This window comes from Scardinius erythrophthalmus (genome assembly GCF_964197995.2).
Source record: "Scardinius erythrophthalmus genome assembly, contig: HAP1_SCAFFOLD_412, whole genome shotgun sequence".
NCBI classification, from domain to species: Eukaryota; Metazoa; Chordata; class Actinopteri; order Cypriniformes; family Leuciscidae; genus Scardinius; species Scardinius erythrophthalmus.
Window position 1 is genome coordinate 1,115 of NW_028296203.1, and position 21,565 is coordinate 22,679.

Consider the following 21,565-nt stretch of genomic DNA (forward strand, 5'->3'; position numbering starts at 1 on the left):
TGCTGTGAATAAGATTTCTGTTTTTTTTCTCTCCCTTTTCTATTGTAAGTAATGCTCTTTTACCTTGTGTGTTCGGTGGATCAACACCCCAGCCGGCTCCATGATGCTCTGCCTGAGAGACGCCCACTGGAGCTGAGAAAGGTGGAGTAGGTAAGATTTGCTTGTTTCCAACACAAGTTAACACACACTAAAATGTGTAAATGTGTAGTTAATTGAAATATCAGAAAATAATAAAACACTGGAGTTGGACAAAGATGGAGAGATTCAAAAAGAAGTGACAACATGTAGAGCAAAAGGACTTTTCTGAATGGTCAGTTGATGAATTTATGTTGCTGATGTGGAGTTAACTATCTTCAATTAGCATATTCTGTCATGATAATCTATAAATCGGTTGTGTGGGAACTGTTTTAAGATGCCTACAGAGTGACTTGCTATTGCATTTGTGTTAGTACTGTATTGCATGTGAAAAGACGGATCCGACAGCTTGAGCGGACTCACAAATGTGCTCTACTACAACAACTCTTCCTATTCTCAACATGGACTGTGTGTTCCCGGGGTCAGGGTTTATGTAATTTTTAGGGTTAGTGATGTCACTAACCCAGGAGGAAGCTTGTGTAGTCCCTACAAGTTTTTTACAAGCCTGTCTTGTTTCCTCCTACTTATTGTAATAAATGCTCTTTTACCTTGTGTGTTAGGTGGATCAACACCCCAGCCGGCTCCATGATGCTCTGCCTGAGAGACGCCCACTGGAGCTGAGGAAGGTGGAGTAGGTAAGATTCACTTGTTAAATTTGCAAATTAACACACTAAGGCCTGCTTCACACTCAGCGGGACACATTCATTTCAGAATCTATCTTAACAAGGGTGGATAATTTTGAGTCATCCCAGTGCCTTGAGTCTGGCTACATTTGTCCAAAAATCATTTTGCAGTTATTTTACTGTAAAGTGCATTTCAATTGCAATTTAAACTGTGATCTGTTAACTGACTCTATTTGGGTGAAGAATGTCAGATTGTAAAATTTACTTAAGTGAATTTATGTGCAGTAATCTTACTCCGTGTTCTTCCTTGGTTGTCCCCTGATGTTCTCAGGACAGAGAATGTGTGCTCTATGGATTGAACACACATATGATGTTATTCAGTTTTATATTGCATTTAAATTCTTTGAATGTGTTTCTGATTTACTCATCCCTGATTATGCTATTGTACCTTGTGTGTTAGGTTGATCAACACTCCAGCCATCTCCGTAATGGTCTGCCTCAGACACACGCACTGGAGCTGCAAAAGATGGAGTGGGTAGGTTGCACTTGTAATATGTGTAATTGTGACAGGGCATTACCCCATAACTTACAAACTTCAAAAAAGCATTTTCATTTGAGCATACCCAACAGCCAGATACAACTAATAATTTACCTTGAAAGCTGGGGAGACTCTCACACCAGGTCTGCTGTTGCTCTTCCGTTTCCCTTTGTTGCTGATTGACAAATACTGTTGACAGTTGGGGGGTCATTAGCAATGTTCATTTTGATAGCTATATTTGTTCAGCTGCATTTTTCAAAAATTACATAGTTCAGCGGTTCTTAATCCTGTTCCTGAACAGGAAATCTGTTGAAGTTTACTTCACTTAGGAACATTTATTCACAGATTTTCACAACGCCTCTGCAGGGTCTTCACACACAGACAAAACTTATTAGAGAAGTGTGAAGTAAGATGTAATATACCCCTATAAATAACTACAATTTAAGCGCATGTCTCGTGCACTTTTATGCCCTTTGAATGTAAAATATATGCTCCCTTCGAACTGGAATCCTGTGAAGTCCACAGTTGAATAGTCTGAAGTGATAAGAGATGCAAACAAAATGTGCAGAGTGGAGGGTTCCAAGGAACAGGATTAAGAACCACTGACATAGTTGTAGCTTTGAGTAATCATTGTAGATTTGGATAAAAAATGTAAAAAGATTAAAAAAAATAAAAGAAAAACTTACAGTTGCTTAAAGTGTTTACAGCTTTGCTCTGGAAAACCTGAGTTTGCACAACAGGACCTAATAATAAGGAAATTTCGTTTATTGTAATCTGGGTGTTATGCACTTTTAATCTTACTTATTTCATCAATCATCAAATCAACCAAATTTCAGAAAATAAAAAATAGTATAATATTGAATGTCATGGATGAATTTTTTTTGGAACTGTCATCATTGACACATGCAGCAAAAGATTGCTGAAGTCAACAGATTTTACTAATAGACTACCAGTCTCTCTGTAAAAATAAAATAACGATGCTGCTATCTTTCTAACCCCCCTCTGTTTTGGCTCAAAATCTCAGGTCAAAATCGTAATTTTACACCCTCTGCAGAATCGTAGATATATATTTTTTTTCGACCTTTGGTTGAGTCGACATGGAAAATGTATTGTTATTCATAGCATTCATTTCATTAACATTTTTTTTTTAAGTTATTTTCCATTACTTTTTTTTGGTGCGTTTTGGAAGTGCTGGAGGTTTCGGTGCTGGAGGAACACTCTCTGTGTCTGCGATTTTTCTTTTTTTAAGGGGTGGTGGTTCTGGTGCCTCATCATCTGATGAGATGTTATCAGAGTATGTTTTCTTTCTAGGAAAACAAAGAAAAAGTACAATTGGATGCTCTTCACTGTTTAAAGTCAAAGCTACGTAAATATGCTGAATGGTCAGAAAGCTCAGAGATTTCATCAAAAATATCTTAATTATTGGATTTTCATGTGTTAAACCATTTATTTTGTCTTTTGTTACTTACTTGGGAATCCTTTTTCTGGCAATTTCAGGTTCTGAATTTATGTCAGATGTGTAGCTGGCCTTCTTCCAATTTTTGGCCACATTTTGAAAAGATGCTGACAAATGAAATACAGTTTTGGAGCTTTTACATGTTGTTTATTAGAGCTATGTGAGATCACATTTTACAGTGTAGAAAAAAAATTAAGATTCTGAACAATGAAATACAGGAATGCTGGGCAAGATCATGTTTAATTTACAGTATAATTTACTCTTACCTGACTCATGCAGGATTCTGGTTCTGTGACGGGTCCACCCTTTCTCTGGCTGTGGTTCCTCCATGGTTCTGACGCTCTTCAACACCCTGTCAAGGTCTTTATATGGAGGCCACCAGGAATAGCCATCTGCGTACCATGACTTGGCAATTGGTCCAGTTGTACCTTCTCCCTCAAACTCCACTATTAGGTACATTTTTTTTTTCTTTTTTTTTTTTTTCAAGCCTGAAACCCATATTATTTAATTACTCCAATAGAATTTTCAACTATGTAATTCAAATGCATAAACTATGTTACAAAAAGCACTGATAAAGAATTAATTTTTATGTAAAAGAGGAATTGCAACGAAATGATGTTGATATGGGACAAGAAAAATTTTGTTCTCTATTTCCTCAAACTTGCAGAACTCAACGGTTGTTGAGAGGTCGCCAACTAAATGGATGCCGATGGTAGAGGATAGTCAAAGAAAGATTCCTGGTTGTTGAAGGTACTGTAGGCAACATAAACTTCATCCTTGAATGAAATAATGTTCTGGAGCTTAGAAGCTTTGCCGCCGATGTAGACGTGACTGTTTGCCTGGTCTAGTTTAAGAGTGTAAGGGCTTGTCCTCAACTCTTTATATTGTGTCGCCTCATGAAAGGATGCAGGGAGAGGACCATTCTCATGCTGTTTTTTGAGCAGATGTGGCCTGGTTTTCTGAGGTGTTTTGCAGCTTCTTTGCATCTCTGAGAATCTTTTTATTATTTGACTCAGAGGGCATGTTGGTTTCCTCAGAAGTCTTTTGAGTTTGTTTAGGTGATTCTCATACTTGAAAGCACTGAAGTTGTCAAGAATGCCATGCTTTTTTGCATCATCTGCAAGATGTACGAGGGAGTGTGCATTATACGACAAGAACTGTGGACCGTACAGTTGCCCAAAGTGAGTGACAAAAAGAACTAGCATTTCATTTGCGTAATCACAGTAATCATCAATGAAACTGTTGTTGCACAGGATGAAGATTCCCACAAAAAGCAGCATGAAGTTTTTGTACACCTCTGTGGCGAGGAGATCCTTCATCATGACCGGTCCAGTATACAGTAAAAACTGCCTGAACTCTGTTGCCTTCCACCTATCAATTTCCCTCAGTGCCCTTGGTTTCCGTGCAAATTCCATGGGCACATATCTTCGCGCATTCACCAACCTTTCTGATAATGTGTTTATTTGAAAACCCGACAGCCTACAAGTGAGAGGACCCAACTTCAGCCACAAGTGGAGAAGCCGTCTCATGACTCCGAGGCACACGAGGTGCATGTAGTCGAGGGGGAAGCCAGAGACCATATCCAGGGACGTTTCTTCAAGGGGTGAGATACCACGGTGATGATCAGAATCGGTTTTGTTTCTGAAGCTCTCATTTGTTCTTCTAGGCAAGTCACTTCTTGGAAATGTCATCCTGTTTTCCAGGTACACACCATCCTCTGTGCATTTTTCGCATCCATGATAACCTGTGTGACCTTTAACATTTTTCAGGAATGCACGAGCAGGTGCATCGCAAACCATTGTTGACAGTTGTAAAGTTAACCTTACTCCTTCAAATTCAAATCCATTGGCCAATTCATTTACTTCAGCGATGAAGTCTTCAAGATACTCAGTTAGCGAGGTAGGTTTACATGTACCACAAAATAAGCCTATTGTCACTGGTTCCTCTTGTCTGATATTTTGCAGTGTTCCTAGAATGGGCCAGAACTGTGTTGCTGAACTCTTGAAGAGGGGCAAACCATCAATGTTGACCTGAAGCTCCAGCGTGTCAGTGCTGCTCAGAATGTCGATGTTCTGATGTAGCACCTCTGTAATGGATTTCAGCAATCCGAAATGGTAATATTGGCCACCAGCCTTGTCTTGTATTTCAGGGTTCAAACGCATTGTTCCCAGCAATGTCCTTGAGTCTTTTGGCAGATTTAAACTATGCTGACGCAGTATATCTAATATTGAATTCAATGCAACGTGTGTGATTTTTTTGTTCAGCTGCCCAAGTTGCCAAATCGTCTTCCAGGGAAGTTGGATCAGATTCGGACTCCGTGTCTGATTCACTGTCGTCAAGAACACTTGCCATATTGACACCTTCATTCTCATCAATATGAGAGACACAGTCCATAAATGTGTCTTCATCCTCAGTTAGACATTGACAGGTATTGTCACTGTGCATGCAGCCCAACTCCTCTCCCCAAGCTGTAGTTTGTATTGTCTGCAGTTGTTGATCCACCTTGTCCTTTGCTCTTCTTCTCAGTGTCCAATAGGATGGTTCATTGCAAGCCATAGTTTTAAGTCCTCAACAGAAAAAAACCCTTTTTTGTTGTTTGTTGACTGGCCTACCAAGACTAGACTAACTAAACTGCATTAACACAACTGATGTACATACACTTCAAAACATCCTCACTTGCACTCAAAGGATGAAGACTTCAGATGCAAAAGCCTCTAAGCTCCGTCTGAAATTTTCTGAATGTGAGTTTCTTTAGCAGGCTCCTATGTTTTTAATGGAGATGAACAGGACCTTTACCTTTCCATTAAAGTGAAATTACTGAACCTAAGAAATGTCTGATAAAAATGCTCTTTTCATAAGAAATTGTCAGACGGCCCTTAGAGGGTTTGGCATATTATCCCCTGGTTTCACAGACAGGGTTTAAGACTAGTCCTAGACTAAAATGTAAGTCTGAGCTGTTTCCACTGAAATAAACTTGCACTGACTGATCTTAAAAATATATCAGTGCCTTTTTAGTTTTAAGATGCACATCGGTAATGTTTTTTTCTAAGCATGTTTATAAAAATTACTTAAATGTCCTAATTGATCTATGGTCTAATCGTGGCTTAGTCTAAGCCCTGTCTGTGAAACCGGGCCTAAATCTACACAGGCACAAAAGTTTAAGACTGGTAAGAAAGATATGTATATAGCTTTTGAAATAAGTATCTTATGCAAAAAAAAAAAAAAAAAAAAAATTGTTATTTTTTTACAATTTAAAATAATTGTATGTAAATATCTAAAAATGTTATTTATTCCAGGGATGATGGTGATAATCCTTTGATAATAAAAAATGTTACTTGGGCATTTAATCAAATTAGAATGATTTCCAAAGAATCATGTGACACTGGAGAAATTATGCTGAACATTCAGCTTTGCCTCCCAGGAATAAATAGCATTTTAAAATTAAAAGTTAATTTAATTTGTTATACAATTTGACGTGTTACTGAATTTTTTTATTAAATAAATTGAGTATTTAGTTAGTTTATATTGTGGAGTATAAATAAGACAAACACATGTTCTTGTTATAGCAAGATATTTTTTCAAGATTCAAGATTGTTTCAGGGCATGCGATTGGCTGTTCGATGCTGATGTCACTTTTTCGTGTGTGTGTGCGTGTGTGCGTGCGTGCGCCTCCGGGCTCCGGATCAGGAGGAGAGGAGTTCCAGACGAGTCGACGGAGAGCGTTGATGTGTGTCATCGTCATGAAGGTAATCGTGTTTAACAGGACATGTTAACATGCATGTTAACAAATAGTGTGTCTTGCATAATGACCATCATATAGGTTTAGTGCTTGTTTAACTTAATTCATGCACGCTTGTGTTATCGGGCCGCTGTCTCCCTCGTGCACACATCGTCCCTACGTTGGGCCGCTAATGGCGGTTTTCCACTGCATGGTACGGCTCACTTAAAGGTATAGCGGAGGATCTTTCCGAATTTTAGATAAGAACCGCCCTCTCCACTTTTTGAAAAAATGCACATGCGCAACACTGTCTACCTGCTCCCGAGAGGGAACGCCTATTAACGTGTGCGAGGTTCTCCTCGTGCACGCTCTGTTTACAAGTTGCTGTCGGCATCACTCATACAAGATTACTTTCCAAAAGAAGATTTGCACTTTTTCTCCAAATAGCATGCCAAACTTTACCTGTCGAGTAGAAACTTCGCGACTGAGGCATCAGTGGGAAGCCCAACCTGTGTTATCAGCGCACGCCATCGTGTGAAACAATCTCCCCAAAACACTCTGATCTTGTTTCTCTCTTCTGAGGCCTTTCTCTTCTTCTCATACAGTTCGTACAAACTTTTTCTCTTGCGACCCTCAGACATTTTCAAAGGACCCGGTGAAACGGCGAGCTTCAATGAATGGCTTAGCTCTAGCTCACCACACATAAACACCTGAAAGGGCGCATGCGCAGAAAGCGAAAACTAAGGGACGAGCCAGGGACGAGCACGTACGACGGCCTTACGTAAACATATCACCAGAATGATTGACACTTAGGTGGACCAATAGTTTACACTACCCACCCGGAAAAAGAAAATCCTCCGCTATACCTTTAACACAGTTAATTTGGAGGAGTGAAGGAAAATGAATAAGCGATTTCGGACAGCCGTTGAGTGTGCAAAATTGGACTGATAGTACACTCGATAACGTCCACTAACGTTAAGGTTTCGGAAACCAGTGTTAAGTAGCACAGCGCTTCACATTTGTACGTTAACTTTTCTCATCGTCTAACGTTAACCAGGGGCGTCCAATTTTGCTCCTGTTGAGCCTTTGTCCTGAAGAATTCAGCTCCAACCCCAATTAAACACCTTAACAACCGGTAATCGAGCTTTTATTAGCTGTGTTGAGGCGAGTTGGAGCGGGACGTTGGAGCTAAACTCTACGGGACAGCGGCCTTCCAGGGCCGAGTTTGGACGCCCCGGTCTAAACCAATCAGAACAGCTTTTTTTTCCCGCTCCGTGTGTCGTCACTCACAGCTGTTTTGTGAGGAAAGTAAATAAACGCACCCTAATCTTTTCCGGTATTTGTTTTTAGTGTTTGTATTCGTGGTTTATTGTGTCTGTGTGTTATATTAATGTATAATAATTCTTTATAATAAACTTCAACATATCAAAAGGCTGCTTAATTCATACTTACCAACAATTTGACGAACTGACGACGAACTAACGACAAACAAACTAAAGCCGGCTTATAATGAATGAATAAAACAACAGAAGTGAAAACACGTATAACGAATGAACAGATACAAAATATATATAGTTAATTGCTAATTACAGGTTATTGATGTGGGGAAATTCATAAAAATGTTGAGGGTACAGTATGCTGAGTAAATAATAACGGTCATCTGATGCAAATTACAATGGTCGTCGTATATATATAGCCTAAGGTCACGTGACATTCATTCAGTTTATTTTATTTATTTATTTATTTATTTTGAGCTACATAATAAAAATCCAATGTGCTCATGATTAGTGTTTATTAATTTGGCTACATTTTAATGTATTGCTTAGTAGAAAATTAAATTGTTTTATTTTTGTCCTTGCTTATGAGGTTGATAGAAGTTAGCCACTTTTGTTCCAACAGAGGATGAAATTTCAAATCACAATGCATATCGTATCTGCACCCAAGTATCGTGATAGTATCGAATCGGGAGTTGTATTTATTATATTATAACTAGTAGTTATTAATTGTTACTAGCATAACATTTTATTCAACAACCAATCTTGAAAAACATAATTTAATGATATAAAATATGATAATTTAATTTATGGTAGAATTAAGCCATGGAAGGTCATGTACTAGTGATTTTACTTTTTGAGAGGCCATCATTTTGCTATAGATCTTGTCTCTTCTCCCACAAACTCCACTATCAGGTACTTTATTTTAATTTTATTTTTTTTGTTGCAGTAATGATGTATTTAATCTACAGATTTTCACAATCAACAACACCTCTTGCAGTTCAAAATGCTTCTGCTACGTCATACACTTCGTCAGTTACGCTTTCAAATTTAATACGCAAGGCAGTCTGTCAGAAGATAGTTTTACTTTATAAAGAATTAAAAATGGATATTTTTATTACAAAATCCCATCGATTCCCTTCAGAAGGCCTTTATTAACCCCTGGAGCCGTGTGGAGCACTTTTATAACGGATGGATGTGCTTCTGTTGGTTTCAGTTGGCCCCCCCATTGACTACCATTATAAAGCTTGGAAGAACCAGAATAAATTAAAATAACTCTGATTATATTCTGTAACGGTCACTTTTTAAGGGCGTAAAGCTTGTTTATGCCCTTAAGAAAAGGAAAATCTGTCAAATAAATTTTTTTTTTTTAAAGAAATGTTCATTTAAAATAAAAATTATTAAAATAAAATTTAATTAAAATAAAATAATAATCTCTGTTAATAATCTGTTACACAGAACTTTAATCGCACAAGATTTGTCAACACAGAAAACATTTAATCATTGGATAGGTTTTGTTTTGTTTATTGAAAGTGTTTTTCATTTCAGCTGAATGGACGGAACGCTTTTCAAGGAAGATAAGGCAATGTAATTTTTTTTTTTTTTTAGCACAACACCCAGCAGTAATTCAGGAAAAAAAATACCCGAATGCTTCATGTGAAACTTCGGTCTTCCTATCTTTTACCATCATGTCAATTCTCAATTCATTTTGATTAAAATGCTCGAGGGAGCGAGAGAGAACAAGACAGTTTGAAGACGGTGTGGGAGCGCGCGTGCCTCTCTCTCTTCTCGTTCTTTCAGTCATACTACATCACTCACCAATCAAATAAGGTCTTGGCGAGACAAAAAATCGCTTGTGTTGTGAGAGAGACGCGTGAGTGACAGAGAGACGGAGGGAGAGCAGGGAAAGGAAATGCAGCTGAATGAATACGCTGCGTGTTTTAAATAGCGTATTTTTTTTTTATAACGAAACGCAATATGTGGCGGCCGGTGTTGATTCTGTGGCGCACCGCCACGAATTAGTCTATGTGTGGGAAACACTGGAGTGGACTGCCATAACATCAATGAAAAACATCACTGCAGGCTTCAACATTTCTGTTTACGATTAGAAATGTCAAACAAATTTAGCCCACGTAGGTGATTGTAGACCGTAGCCCGAATCTGTATCTCTATGCATGAAACTGTCTGAACACCGGCAGAGTAATTCACAGTTTTGTTGTGAAAAGACACATTATGCAGAAGTATAATTTGCTGTTATGTGTGTTTGTCGGAACCTGCAGTTGCTGTGTGACGCGCGTTCGCTGCGGGCATATCGTGACGAGTAGGCATGGGCCGGTATAAGATTCTGACGGTATGATAACCTTGGATAAAAATATCACGGTTTCACGGTATCACGGTATCACGGTATTGTAATTACTGCTTTAAAGTGTTATATTTAAATGTCTGGGTAAAAAAAAACAACTCTTTTTTTTTTCAACTGAACACAGTATATTTTATTTTAGGAAACATATAGAACATTTTGTAACATTGAACATCAGGCAAAATAATTAAAATAAATAATTTAATCTTCTTAACTAAATTAAATTGCAGTCACTTGTGTGAGCCTAATCCTGCAGCTCAACAATAATCAACATAAATAAACAAATAAAATTTTCAAAATCCTCCTTCTAAATGGAAAAAATGCAATCACTAATCAAAACAAAAACATGACCATTTGGCACAGTTCCAAAAATAAATAAATATATAAATAAATAAATGTAGTCATTTTAGCAGCTCAGCAATTTTTGTGGACATGTACATCTTGGGGATTTCATTCTTTGAAAAGAATTTTCTTGATGGCACTTTGTATAAAGGTGTCGCTGTTTTCATTACTTTTAAAAAAACAGGTTTCTCCACAGTTTGAAAAGGCATCATGTCTTTTGCAATAAAGTATGCCACCGCACTGTTCAGGTCCTTTGCAGCCTTGGATGTGGGTGCATAAGCAAGCTGTTTCTCAAAAGTTTCTTGGATTGTTGGCTAACCTGCAGCTTTTGAGGAGGATGGTCCTTTGCTGCTGAAGCCACAGCTGCTCTACAAAGAAGAAAAACAAAGACTGACATGTTAAAATTTAAGCTAAATCTGTAACTAGTCTTTTTTTTTCACTTCATCTTTTAATCAGTATACTTTTAAAAATAGATGCGATGTGGTAATTTACAAGATTTAACAAAAACAACTAATTACATTATTTAATTTGTGTGTAAAAACATAGTACTGCTAAAAATATCAAAATAATGCTCTAAAATAAATTTTAATTTCAGTGTTGATGCATATTAACGCAGAGTGCGAGTGTACTGCACACACACACACACAGTCTCATCAGTTCACGAACACTCAAAGACACGTGAGAGCCAGCGAGGAGTTTTTTTTTGTTTTTTTTTATGGCGTGATTTTGAAAAGATGTTAACGTGGCAGAAGGCTTAAAAGCAAAGACGTGATTTCACCTTAACTTAATTGTTGTACTAATGTTCAATCACAGAAACGTAACGTTAGTACATATAGTCAGCTATTCAACACTCTGTAAAGTAACGTGCAAGAGGAAATTAGTTGATGTTAGCTAATGTTTATTAATTCGCCGTGTTATCTGACTCGGTAACTTAGATGTTTGCAAAAGTTCATTTCAAGACAGCTTTAAGTTAACAACTCACCTTGAATTTAGCGAAGAGTGCTGGATGGTGCTCCCGTAGATGAGAAATCATATTTGATGTATTGCCTCCTTTAGCAGCGACTCTTTTTAAACATGATTTGCATGTCGCTTGACCTTCCTCTTCCAAGCCGTGGCCGTCAGAATTTTTCCGGTACCCAAAAAAAATCCCACACCGCTGACTTGGTCTTTTTTTGATGGGGGGAAAAGTTGTGGGGGTTCACCTCCTTCGGCCATCCTGAACTTAAATTACTGCTGAGTCTCTGACTGCGGATCACGTGCACAATCACATACACGCGCCTGCCAGCAGTAACCGGTGGGGGAGGGGCTGCATTGTTTTCGCTGCAGGTACGCACACACACAATCTAGTAGGGAGTCCTGCGCTTTCACTTTGACGACACAAAAAATGCACATATCGTAGGAACGGTATAACTTTTTTTGTTTGCGGTTTTGAAACCGTGACTTTTTCAAACCGCGGTAAACCTTGAAACTGGTTATCATCCCATGCCTAGTGACGAGCTGGACGCGCTCAGAGAGAAGACCGTTAAAATCAATTCCCTATTTTCGTTTTCGAAACTTGTGTTGGTTGGTCCGATCGATTGTGCAATTGATTTTCGAACGTAAAGTGACAGCCCTACTTCAGATGCGCCCTAAAAAAAAATTAAACAAGAATATGTAGAATTTTTTTATATATTTTCAATCGTTTTCTTAAGAAGAGTAAACAGCCTGTCCATCCTCTCCCTACTCTCCTGTGCTCTCCTCGCCTCTGCCTCCCTCTCTAGTTGCCCTCTGTCTCTCCTCTGCCTTCGTGCTCCTGATGCTGCTGCCCCTGGCTCCTCCTCATCGTGGGCACCCACTGCTGAACTCGGCCCTGGTGTGTCCTCAGGGATTGAGGCGATGAGGACAGGGGGGTTGGTGCAATGCCTCTGTCTCAACACCTCATCCATGAGGACAAACCAGGGCCAAGTTACAGCAGTGGGTTTCCCACTCACACCCCCACATGTCCCAGGACACTTGCAATCCTAAGGGCAGAGCAAATGAACCATGGCTTGTTAACAACAACAGCACAATACATTTCAGCAAAGATGTGTGTATTAATCTTCTTTGGAAGGGTTTTTTTTTTTTTTTTTTTTTTTTTTGCCAGTATGGGAGTCACCCCATACCCATTTTCTCCAGAATTGCTCTAAAAAAGCAGAAAGGGGTACTTAACACAGGGGTACAATCTTAAGTGCATTAACACGGCAAAATATGACACCAAGACATGCATACAAAATACTTCAGAAATCATATTTCTGGATACTCAAATTTAGTTAAAACCTTTGTAGACATGGTTTTGATGACAGCACTACAAAAACACATAAAAGTGAAACCCCATTGCCTTATCTACTGCTTTTCTTATTGTTGTGGGCTTTATAGGGTGAGTGATATTTCTTATAATACACAAGTGAGACAGACTAGTGCAAAATTACAGATAGGTCATCAAACTAATATTAGCACAAGTTTTGCCTCAAACTACCTGATAAATGAAGCCACGCAATGATGGAGTGAAGATGAAGCTTTTAAGAAACTTTAACTCTGGTTTCACTAGCTATTTGAGTAAATGAAAACATAATACTTACATTTAGGCATGTGCCGGTATCAAATTTTCATGCTGCGATTAATTGATTGAGCTTTTATCGCGGTATACGGTATTATCACGATATTTTTAATTGGATTGGTGGGGGATTTCAATCTTGATTCAATATTGACTCTTTGGGTAAATATTAGGTAGGCTACAGTACATGTAGGTTACATGTTATTTTTTTCTCAAGAAAAAATATATCTCAAATAATGCTGTAAACATACAGAGAGCCCTGTCAAATGAACATTTATATATAATATTATATAATTTGGTTTTCATTATAATAACAATTATGACACAAGTAAAAAATATAATACAATTGTAATATAGTGCACATATTTTGTAAAATACTCCTCTATAGCTATTTTTTCAAGTCAATTCGTGTTGGTCATTAAAATTGCTTTCCTGAGGTAAATGTAACGTTCTGTGACATAATTGTTCACCTGCAGTTTTATTGACCTCTTTCCGTGGCTGAAAAACACTGATTGATCAATACTACGGATGAGGCATAAATACCTTTCGGTAAGTTGTACTGCATCTTTAAATAAAAAGTAACAGATGATCGGTTATCTTGAACTGAGGCGCTACAGCGATCTGTCACGTCACATTTACAAGCGCCAAAACGGTATTTGCTGTCTGAATTTCGCAATAAAATGTACAGAACCTGTGAAAGTAACCTGCTCTGTCTAGTATGTCTGTCTCCGTGTACACTTTGCTCCGTGATTTTTCTCTGCGTGAGAAAATGGATGTGTGGCGCGAGAGCATGTAAAAAGTGTCAATTGCGAGTCTCACACTGAATGCATAGAGTTGACAGCCCTGCTTTTAGAAGGGGGATAAATCGACGGCAGCGTTCCTCCTTTCGCCATGCTTCTTCTCCATGTGAGGATTGTTTACATTAGACTGAGTGCTCATGGCGCACATGCACACAGAGCTAATACATGTGGGGATTGTTTACATCAGAGTGCGCACATGTTTCGCGCAGCATATACGCAGTGTTTAAGTGGTTGATGGAAAATAAGCTAATGCCCGTTGTATAAATATAAATTCTGATCTATTATTTTTATAGTCCCTGACCACAAACAGCAACAGAAGTTACATACATTATTTCAGCAAAAATCTATCTTTTATGAGTGAGTCAGTCAGTAAAGACTAGGGCATGGGAAAACCCCTTTAGTGTTAAAATTACAGGACATTCAAATGGATTCTCACTCACTTTCTCAATCCCTCACAATAATTGACTCTAGCTTCAATATCAATGAACAATATCAATGAGATCAAACTAGGGATGCACCGAAATGAAAATTCTTAGCCGAAACCGAAAAAGAGGAAACCAAGGCCGAAAACCGAAACACCGAAAGAAATTATGCCAATTATTGTTAGTACCATTGCATTTATGGCTATGACTGTGTACTAAGTTTACTAAAATCAAGGCATTGCAATTACATAAATTAATATTAAAGTTTCAAAGAATAAATCCATTAAAATTTTATGCAAATATTTATTTAGCATTTGCAAAGTATAAAATTAAATGTTTAACTTGACCCCACTCATGTGTACATTAAATAATAATGTAAAAGCCTACTGGCCTGGAGAAAGGTTTAAAAATGAAATGTTCTCTCATAAAAACAAAGTGCATTTAGGTCAATACTGCCATAGCCCAAAATAATATCTGCAGTTATATGCTCATGGACGTGAGTTGCAAAAACCATAAACAGCTCAGGTAAACCTCTGAGAAATGACGGCTGCTCTGCACACACACGCAAAGGTCTCTCGCTCCCTCTCTCTGCCGCGCGCACTACGTATGCGCGCTCATGCTCGCTCGCAATTCCGGGAGATTTAAACTAATTTGCGGGCATTAGGGAACCGGTATCAATACGCGGGAGACTCCCGGAACTTCCGGAAGACTTGGGATGTCTGTGTTTTGAAAATCGCTGTCCGTGGGTCATACGTCCACACCGCAGATATGTAATGTTGCTTCAGACAAGCACGTGCAGGTCGCGGTGTCTGCTGTTTGCGTCATCACAACATTTCGGCCGTATTGTTTCGGTGATAAAAGTCTTTCGGCCGAAAACCGAAAATGCACTTTTGGGCCATTTTCAGCCGAAAATTTTCGGTGGCCGAATATTCGGTGCATCCCTAGATCAAACATGTTTAAGTTGCTAAGAGTGGTTGCTAGGGGTGTTGTGTACTAGTGACACATAGAACCGTTGGGTGAAGCATCTGTCAAATTTGAACTAGCAGCAGCTTTTATGACTGGAGAAGCTAGGATTATTTGAGTCAGGCATAATCACAAAACTGACAGGAGCAGAGAAAGTGCTTCTAATAACCAAGCATGTAGTTTATCGTGGTTAGCCCTGTCAGATACTTTGACAGATGCGTGTGGACTTGACTCGTTTCTCCAGTGTATAACTTGCATTTGATGGTTGTGTGTTGATGGGAGTAAAACATAAGTTTTGCTAAAATATTTATATGAAATGTAGGTTTAATATTCTACATGTATTTATGAGCCGTAACTGTAAACGGGGTATACATGTAATTACCACAATTGTTACATGTAATACAATGGCTATGCTCATTTACTTCTTTCAGACGAGTGAATATGTGCAACACCGTGTCCTAACCAGACTATTTCTGCGACGTCACCGCTGGAACAGAAAGTATGATGATTTCAGGTATAGTACTGTATATGTGCAGGGCCGGCCCTGACCAATTTGCTGCCCTAGGCAAGATTTTACCTGGTGCCCCATGCATCACAGCCCACTTCACCCCGTCATTGTGTTCATGATTATTTAGCCTATATATATATATATATATATATATATATATATACACACACACACACACACACACACATTACACCCTAAACACTAATAGCAAGAGCATTACATCTAGCAAGTAAGTCGTCTCCTTTATAGCGCTTTTTATAATACAGATTATTTCAAGGCAGCTTTACAGTGATAACAGGAAAATAACGCAAAAAAGTTTGCTTCTCCTGTACAGCAGATCTAGAAGAAAATAGTGTCATAGTCCAGCTTAAGTAAGTTCAGTGATGGTTTAATTTTGTTGTAAATAAGTTATTAATTTAGTTCATTTATATCACTCTGGATAAAACAGTGATGTCATCGTCCAAATGACATTCATGTACAAACTATTCATGGAGCACCAGCAAAAGTGTTTGTTTTCCAGTTGATTGTAGCAATCTTCCACTAAACTATGGCACGTTTCATGTTTTCACCATGAATGAAACTGAGAAATGTCTTCTTTAATGTGAATTTTGCATAAAACATTGCTATTTTAATAAACCTGAAAATAAATATCATTACTAATTTTGGCAAAAAAAAAAAAACAACAACAACAAAAAAGCCATATATCCCCCCAAAACTGCACAAGATTAAAACATTAATTAAAAAAGTGATAGTAGGCCTAAATGCGTCTAAAAAACATGATTTGATTGTTACAAAATCACACTGTCTGCGGCCTCTGGAGAACCCAGAACAACTGCTAGCATAAAGTTTAAGGTAAAAATAACTGCCATTAAATTATAGTATCTTAATACTATGCAATTAGATAAACTGTTCATTCATTCCATCACTTTACCTCTGTCTTTATCCCCTTTTATCCTCTTCTCTTCTTTTTGACACTGTATCTATTGCAGACTATAATGCTCATTTATAATGTGTCATGTAAATTCGGCCATCCGTCACAATCAGGAAACTTTCACCGTGTCTAGAGCTGGCAGGCCCGTTTTTACAGGGGTGCTCGAGTGTGTTAAGCCCCCTTAAACAAAAGCAATGCTGTCTACATTGGATGCGGCGAGAGGCGACGCTACACAACAAATTACCAACAACTGATCGTGCGCGCTCTGTTTCTGACGCACTTCAAGCGCTCGCGGGGTGGGGGGAGATTGATGCGCCAGAGCGGAGTCGGAGGACTTAGTTAAGTTTTTGAGTTTTTTTGCTTTATTTGGTAGTATTTCGAATTAATGGTTTTAAAATAGTATTAGTAAAAAAAAAAAAAAAAATCACTCGTTCACGCATTTTGGCGCCCCTATGGATGAGTGGCGCCCCTAGCATTTGCCTATTCCGCCTATGCCTAGGGCCGGCCCTGTATATGTGCATTATTTAATGTTAAAAGAGTATGCAAGTTTGAAAATCATTTTGTTTGTCTTTTATAGCCGTACTGAAAGCAACTCACCTGTGAACAAAAAAAAGTGAACAAGAACGTTCAAACTGTTTGTTAACAGACAATTGTTTCAGTAACTCTATGTATTTTTAATAATGTTAAAAAAGGTGTAATATTCATGGATTTGTCTAATTATCCATTTCGTTGAGTGCTTGGAGCTTGCTGATTAGTGATTAGTACGAGGTGCGCTCTTCTGATTAGCTGTAATTTTTACCACTGTGACAAATTTTTGTTGCTAGAATGTTATGGTGTCTGGTTAGGACACGGTGCTGCTCCTACCAGTTAACATTTGATCTCAGCAATACTGGTAAATGAGCAAAACAAAGTGTTTTTTTTTTTTTAAAGGTGCTCAAAGTGATGTTGGGTGACGTCACTTCTTGTTGACGCTGAAAGTTTTGTCAAACAAAACGGAGGCTAGCTCGACCCTCCCTCCTCCTCATCCGCACACTAATCCCCCAAATCCTTCTTGTTGGTTATTGGCTGGAACATTTTGTTGGGTTTTGTGGTGCGGGTTAGCCCAGTTTGTTTTTGTTGCCGTTTGTGGAGCCTGGGCTGTCTACAGAGACTACGTTTCTTTACAGTTTTCAGGGGACAGGCAGCTAGCGGATGGTGAGGAGATGTTCGCTGTATGTGACAAATGTTTTGGCCTAAAAAATGTGACATCGCTTAGAGCACCTTTAATTTTTAAATTAAATACTGTGAGAATCATGTTCAATCTGATTTCAATTCCACAGCTGTTTAGTATCTATTAAGGAGGTTGTTGACAGTATTGTGTTCATGTTTCTACCAATGTTGTTTGTGAGAAATAAGTATTTTAACCCACAGAAACTTTCCTTATAGAATGCTCTAACATCTTTTTCATTTTCTTTTCTCTACCAAACAGCTCAGGAGATAGTTGATCCTCAGATGCACAGATCTACCTCTAGTCCACCTTCATTCCCACACCCACCTGGCCATCAATGTTTCATTAAATAATAAATATGCAATAAAATAATAAATATGCAGTCCATAGCCAGTGTCTGCCATGCACGATCTGTTCCTTGTTCATTGCAAATGTTTTAGATTGTTCTATTAAAGCTCATTATAATCTTTGAGAACGGTATTATGGTAGCTGCAACACTTCCTAGGGAAGGGATCTTTCGTGTAGGTGTTCTGGCAGACCTCATCCAGCAGGAGTAAGTTGTGGGTCATATCTCTCCAAGATCCTCCAATCAGCACCAGCTCATCAGCAGAAGCCAGACTTTGTGACTATATTCACCTTTATGCTCTCAGCAGTTACTACATTACATTGTGTACTTACGGTAATTTTTTAAAATATATTTAAAGTTGAATCAATTTTCTGGAAAGTAAATGTCATTAAATATTAAATATGTGAGGTAATATGAATCAAATTAACATTTGCATATTGTTTACTCCTAAGGCTTCTTCCTCATATATCTACAAGGGTTTTCTTAACCATTGCCAGCTTTGCCTTGCTCATTGGGAGTTTGTAAGCATCATTATTTGGAAAAAAATATGAAAATGGATTGGTGTGTGTTTAACTATTTCCGTGCATGGCATAGTCAAAGAACCACCTGACACAAAGCCATGGATCATGGAATAAATGAAATTGTTACTCAAATTATCAAGCTTGTTATGCTACACTTTACATGCTAAGCAGCAGCCAGGCATGGTAGTCTAAGGGTCTAATTTATGCTTTCTGCAAAATACATTCAGATTTGTATCCAGTAAGGATAAAGTTGCCCTTAACAAATCATTGAAAGCATTATTTGAATAAATCCATGTGTGTAATGCTAATATATTATATTTTTCTGTACCGAAAAAAAAAAAAAAAAGCTAAGTGTCCCTTGTAAATAAAAGACAAAATGAAAAAAAATGGTGAAACTGCATTAGCCAACGCAAAATCTCTTCGGTAAAACTCCCGTTTTGTTTTCACATGTACTGGTAAGGGAAAAATGCAACAATGTTTTTAATGCGTGTCGAATTGTATGCTGATCAACGACGAACAATGAGCCATGTATGTATAATTATTTAAATATATATTCCGTGTTTTGGATGCGAGTGGCACAATGCAAGCCAGACACCCGCGGCTGCGTCTGATCTGCTCGATCCGCGTGGCAGCATATTTAAAATATTTAAGATTCATCGTATAGACATCGTATAGAGGTAAGGAAGACGGCTCATTAATATTAAAAAACGGTCGTTCGATGTTTACCAGACGCTACGATCTTTCAAAGACGTCTCCGCGATGTACGTGTGCTATCTGGGCTGTTTCTCATGGGATTTGGGAAATTACTGTTAAGACCAGTCAATACAAATATTGTAGATGTACACTATTCTAGGCGTAGGAACAACTCTGCCAGTGAGCACAAACTTCTACAAAAAAACAAACAAACTGATTATCTGTCACAGCTAGTGAAAATAACCTTTACCTATATAATATATATTAAATAATAAATTTATTATTTAAAATATATTTATTTCATACTAAGTAGGCTATACTACAACCTCATCAATATTAAAACTTAATATTGAAACATTATTTTCAGAACGTCTTTATTGCCCAGTGCAATTTTTTTATGTTAAAGCCTAAAATGTGTTTTAATATCAGTATTAGTAAAGATAGTATCTCTGTATAAAATTTGCAAAAAAGTTTAACTTTCGCAGAATCAAATATATTTAACTATATAGTTCTAGCAATAAATTACATGTCTATATATTGTAGCACTATATTTATGGACAATTAAAGTGCATTAAGAAGGCTACTAAATCAGTTCCAATTTATTTTCAAATTTTAATTCAAATTTAGGAGACATTAAACATACCACGTATTCCAAGCAGGGTATTTATATAGACTACATCAATACGTTTGTTTGTGTAAGTTATACTTAGCATAAAATATATGTATTTCAAATAAATTTCATTATAATATATTTATTTTTCACTAGGGTATTTGACAAGGCGAACGAACTGTTGCTGCTTGCTGGAAACGCATTTCCGGTTTATTAGTGTCGATTGCAAGTGACGTCACTTGCAGAGGAAGCCATCTTGTTTTTGTACGTTTTGAAGGTAAGAAACGTCCCAGTAAACACAGAACGTTCCCCTAACGTTCCCATATGGTTCCCATTTGGTTATTTTTTTGGGAACCAAATAAGAACGTTCTAGGAACGTTCTCTGTAGGTTTTATTTTTATAACCTAAAGAGAACGTTCTGGGAACGTTCCCTGCAGGTTGTTTTTTTATAACCTAAAGAGAACCTTCCCAGAACGTTCCCTGCAGGTTATTTTTAGGTTTTATATTTACAACTTAAAGAGAACGTTCTGGGAACGTTCCCTTCAGGTTGTTTTTTTATAACCTAAAGAGAACGTTCCCTGCAGGTTATTTTTAGGTTTTATATTTACAACTTAAAGAGAACGTTCTGGGAACGTTCCCTGCAGGTTGTTATTTTATAACCTAAAGAGAACCTTCCCAGAAAGTTCCCTGCAGGTTATTTTTAGGTTTTATTTTTACAACCTAAAGAGAACGTTCTGGGAACGTTCCCTGCAGGTTGTTATTTTATAACCTAAAGAGAACCTTCCCAGAAAGTTCCCTGCAGGTTATTTTTAGGTTTCTTTTTTATAACCTAAAGAGAACGTTCTCTGCAGGTTATTATTTTAATATCACTTACCATTAACAGGCAGTAGAGGGCGCTTAATATTAAAGATTTTTCATGGTTTATTTGAAAGATTTTTGAACTTTTTATGGTTTACAATTACATACATTGTTGGGCTGAAATCTATTTGGCAAGACTGAACAAAACAACAGTACAATTTCACTACAGAGTTTAATAGTTTTATTAAAACAAGAACAAAATGATGTCAATGTCAATTATTCTCATGAATTTTGGTCATGTATAAAAATTCACCCCTACTGGGAATCTATTGTAACAGAAATGGAAAAAAATTTGGGTTACAAAATACCGAATGACCCACAGACTCTGTATTTAGACATTTTACCTAAAGATGTTGTTAAAGGGGAATACATTTACCTAATCAAAGTGATGCTGATATCAAGTAAGAAAGTTATAACGAGGGATTGGTTGAAAAGTGTACCTTTGAGTATGGACCAATGGAGGAATATCATGGAGGAAATATTTGCAATGGAAAAAAAAATGACCCATGACCTGAGACTGGAAGCACATAAATGTAAAATACGATGGTGGAAATTGACTTATGCAACTCACTCAAATGTATGAAACAAATGGAAGACCTGTATTTGTAGTACCCTTCTAGTTGTTATTTTGTTCATTGTGGAAATTAAAAAAAAAAAACACACACACAAAAAAAAGAACAAATGGGAGC

The 21,565-nt window shown here is 37.7% G+C and overlaps 1 long non-coding RNA gene across 1 annotated transcript; it reads left to right on the forward strand.

Moving 5' to 3' along the window:
* Positions 1-8,603: 8,603 nt before the first annotated feature.
* Positions 8,604-18,268, forward strand: LOC308686548. The gene is made up of 3 exons (XR_014029612.1): positions 8,604-8,659; positions 15,634-15,716; positions 18,110-18,268. It is a non-coding gene; the product is annotated as an uncharacterized lncRNA (long non-coding RNA).
* The last annotated feature ends 3,297 nt before the right edge of the window (positions 18,269-21,565 follow it).